The sequence below is a fragment of the Tigriopus californicus genome, chromosome 12 (assembly GCF_007210705.1).
Source record: "Tigriopus californicus strain San Diego chromosome 12, Tcal_SD_v2.1, whole genome shotgun sequence".
NCBI lineage: Eukaryota > Metazoa > Arthropoda > Copepoda > Harpacticoida > Harpacticidae > Tigriopus > Tigriopus californicus.
This window is the reverse complement of record NC_081451.1, coordinates 10,923,699-10,928,148: the sequence shown is the minus strand read 5'-3', so window position 1 is coordinate 10,928,148 and position 4,450 is coordinate 10,923,699.

Sequence of the window (4,450 nt, the reverse complement as noted above, 5' to 3'; positions counted from 1 at the left end):
AACGCACAGTTTACTTGGTTTCGTATCTTAAGGACAGTTGACTAATAAATAGGATTATCTTGCCCCTCTGAGTTATCCATGAAGTACATTGTGAATGCTCATGGCTACCCCTAAAGATTTTAGGTTTCCAATAAAGAGTGCACATTGTTGAAGTACAACTCTGTAAGTGATCGCTTTAGTAAAAATTTTATGAAACACATGAAGCTGTTGTTCTGCAAATGCAAATTGAATGTTTCATGTTTTGTTCAAGCTACCCTTCAAATACTCCCACGGTATTTGGGCGACCAATCAGTGACATTCTAGATATATTTTCGTTATCATCTATCCATATGAATTGTTTTTACTTCCTTTTGTGATGCTACATTAGCAAGAAATGGTTTGTATTAAGCCACTTAAACCACATCAATTTATGAAAGGATGATGGAAATGAGACAACAAAAATAGAAAATGGTACCATTGGGGATGCCTCATTCCAGAAGGCGGTATCTTTATATCGTATCTAATTCATTTGATGCATGAATTAGTGTATCAGTTAGTGACAGATGTCACTCGAGTTCTTTGAACCATGTCAAAATCTGGTCGCGACCACCTTATGCTAAAGTTGCTTAATTAAGAAAGATCAGAAAAGGTAGCTCACGGGTCCTCGTCTCCCATTTTACCGTTACTCTTGGGTTCCCAATCTGATTGGCTCACGTAAGATGCCCCTTTTGGTGACCCAAAAATGTTGTTCAATTGAGATATTTTGTTTATAAATATTAGACCATAAGTACTTTATGAGCGAGACACTTCTTTCTCAATGGCGTCTTTTTACTCGACCCGTTTATTTTCTGTCGGAAAAGCATAACAATAAAAACTAGCAACCGTTGATATAAATAATAGAAAACCTCTGGTTCACTGACAAAAATTTCAATTCATCTAGAATAATACTTCTTTAGCGATTCCACTCTGTATTCGAGTATAGATCTGATTCAAAGAAGGATAATTTTGCATGAAAACGCTGAACTCAAAATATTTTTCATCGAACATTTACATCACGCTGTCAAATATTTTATTGCTCAGGGCTGCCACACTTCCAGCATCAAATCCAAAATTATCTAAATAATGTACAGCCAAAGAGGATAATGTGACCCTAAGTAGAGCTTTGCACATCTTTGTTTGTGAAAACTTTACCTTACTCACAAATTTGCCGCTGCAGCTTTTGGCAAATTTCACCGCGTTGAAAATTTGAATTTTGGTTTTAATAGTTCAATCATTCATTATGATTGCACCAGTTTCAGAAAATTACTTTTTGTTATGTTCTGATTGCCTTAGAGCATTAATCATAACTGAAGTGCATTATGCAGTTTCATGACTACGTGGAATGTCAAGTGTCATAGTGAACAACGCAACTCTTTTTGGTGTAAGAAAGGTCCTGGGTTCGAGTCTCTTTCTCTAAAAGAAAATTTATGACATTAAACACACCCACAAACAAGTATTATTTAGTTAGTTTAACGTGATTTATTTTCTGTGTCTAAATTGTGCTATTTGAGTTTCTACCGTCTACATCCAATCTGGTTTCTTAGGTGAAAACAATCATTTGACGACCTCTTGCCAGACTACGTTTTTTTGAGGAAATGCAAGGAAAATTGTCACCATTAGCTTCGTAAAGATAATGGCTCGCTGAATATCTGTCATTTTAGCATCAGAGTGGCGCCAAAGACGCTGAAATTTGATAAAGCGTTTTAAAAAAACTACCGACAAAACGTTTGAAATAAAAGGTTTGGTAAATTAAATGAGGATGTGCATGGGCGTGAAAAAATATCATGGGAGTGCGAATGTAATTTTAGTTTGTAATTGACAAAACTCAATTACCTTGGTGCAAATGTAATTAATTACATTACAATTACGAATACTCTGAGTTCCAATATGATTGATTACAGTTAGGTGAACATGTAATTACAACACAGGTCTGGTGGTATTGGAGTTATTGATACCCTCCCCCAGCTGACTTTCCCCGAACTCCAAATGTCTAATTGTCTTAACTAATTAAAATGGCATAAATCACTAATCCCTAGATGCTTGTAACTTACACTTTAAATGAAAATAGATGATTGGGGCCTTTTTCCAACTTATCTGTCGGCCTTGTAGTACGCAGTACAAAGTACCTACAAAGCAAATCTCATAATCTGAAGCATGCAACATCAACACCACCGATTCTTACGAGATAAATGAATTCTTTTATTTCAATTGAAAAGCATAAACATAGGAAGAGCCATTCAGGCAGCGGAGTTTACTGACCAAACTATCCTTTTATCCTTTCCCTATCAAATTAAAAACGTGTAGATTCAACACGCCCAAATGATGAATTGGAGAGAGCCCTTAAAAAATCTAGAACTGGCTTTCCATAGTTGACTCACTTCATTTACATTCTTCTCGTATGTAAGGACATCCCCGTAGCCATACTGTGCAGCTTTCGGAATGAAATAAATCAGGGAATCCCATTGGAAGAGAAATCCCTGGTAGGTCTTAAATGGAGCGTTAGTAACTGGCATGTCCATCCAACTTATCAAAGCCCAATCAAAGAAACACAGTTTTTATGATTTGACCGTTCGACCACCCTGCAATCGACAAGATGCCTCGTCTTTTATCTGCTAGTTTCACCATCCCGTTTAGTTTATGGATTGCCGTTTCCGGTCTCTCAAGCAACTCCTTCCATTTCGTTTCTCCGACAAAGAGCAAACTGGTGTTAGGAATTTCTTGATTAGAGAAGCCTCCAATGACGATTATGGCCGCGTCAGTGACCTGGACGTGGCTTTGCAAAGCACGTCCTGGCTGCAACTTGGGTCCCTCGGTACATTGCTGCAAGAAGGGGTCGAAAACATCGACTGAATCTGATTCCTGAGAGGCCTAATGAAACCTCCAATTACGATTGGCCGTCCATTCAAGACACTCAAGCCCCTCCCTCCGATTTGGTTTTACGGAGGAGGCATGGATGTACACGTATTTGAGCCTACAAACGAATTATTATGAGGGTGATCAAATCGTCGATTTTAGCTCCAGGCATGAAACACCTAGAGTATGGACGGGGACGCCAGGGTCAATTCATGAACCACTAGAAAATGGACGGGTTTATGTTATGTCAAAAATAAGCAACTCCGATCCGAGTCAATGAAATAGATTCTAATTCAAATAAGGCTAGCCCCAGATCCCTTTAATTCCGTATTTCAAGTATCAGCTCAATCAAACGACTGGGTCAAAAGTTATGCTCTCTCAAAGTTCAGCACATAAAAGGACACAGAATAAATGATATTTTTTTTGTGGTAAATTATGTGGTAATCAATCACCACAAAAGGGCAAGTTAGTCCAATCATTGCAGAGCTTTGCACTGCCTTTTCAGTCGCTCAGGTCTCTCGATCAAGATGAAAACAGTCTTATTTGAAGACGAATATAGTGCGTTATTAGTAGCTAATCGCGAAAAGCTAATTGCTAAAACAAGCATCTCCGTCCATATTCCGGTAGTTCATGGTCATTTTTTTTCTATTTAGAGGGGGGATTCCGATTGTTCTCAAATGAGGCTGGCTCCTGAGTTTTTATGTTTTTAAACCGAAGGAGTGAACCTTACATCGAGAAAAAGTCGTACTATGCTACTTAAGTTGGATCTTTTCTCGATCTATGTAAGATTCACTTCTTGGCTTTAAAAAGCTGGGCTCAGGTCACTGCGATTCTTGTTTATCATCTAGGTTGAACGATTGGGTGAGCTGTTATACCTTCTCCAAGGTCATTTCATAACAGTACACAGAATGAATGAGTAGGCCCTCTGATAGAAACGCATTACCATCAGAAGGCTACTTCATCCATTCTACGCCTTTTGGAGAGCTGCATTTTGAGGAGACACAACTTTTGGCCCACTCGTAGGTGCTGGAAATTGAAATACGTAATCTTGGCGACCTGCAACCACCCTCGTTTGAAGAAAACTTCGTTGCATTCACTCAAATCGGAGATGACGATTCTCAACCTTAGCTTTCCAGATTCCAGGCATTCGTGCTCCAGATTTGGGAACTTTGATTTCCGGCCATTAAATAAAAATAAGTTGAAGTGGCCCTGAAGTGACCACAAAGCATTAGTAGTTTCAATATTCGCCAACTGTTTTGCTTCCGTCCCTTCTTTTTTGGATCCAAAACGTAAATATGATCGAACTAAGAGAGCAATTATTTCTACCTGCTTTCAATTGATTAATTGTATAATATTTAATTCATATCACGGTAATTTTCAGAAGCGAGGTGAATCCAGAAATATCGCAAATTGGTCCGACTTCAAATTTTTAAACATAAATTCCATGCCAGTTGAAACCAACTTGTTTCATTAGCTTTTCTCATTCGAGGTAAAAGCGCCACTAGTACTTAAGTCCCACTTTTGATTTGAAAGATAACGAATTACTTTAAACGGCAGTGTATCCTGAATTTTTTCACAA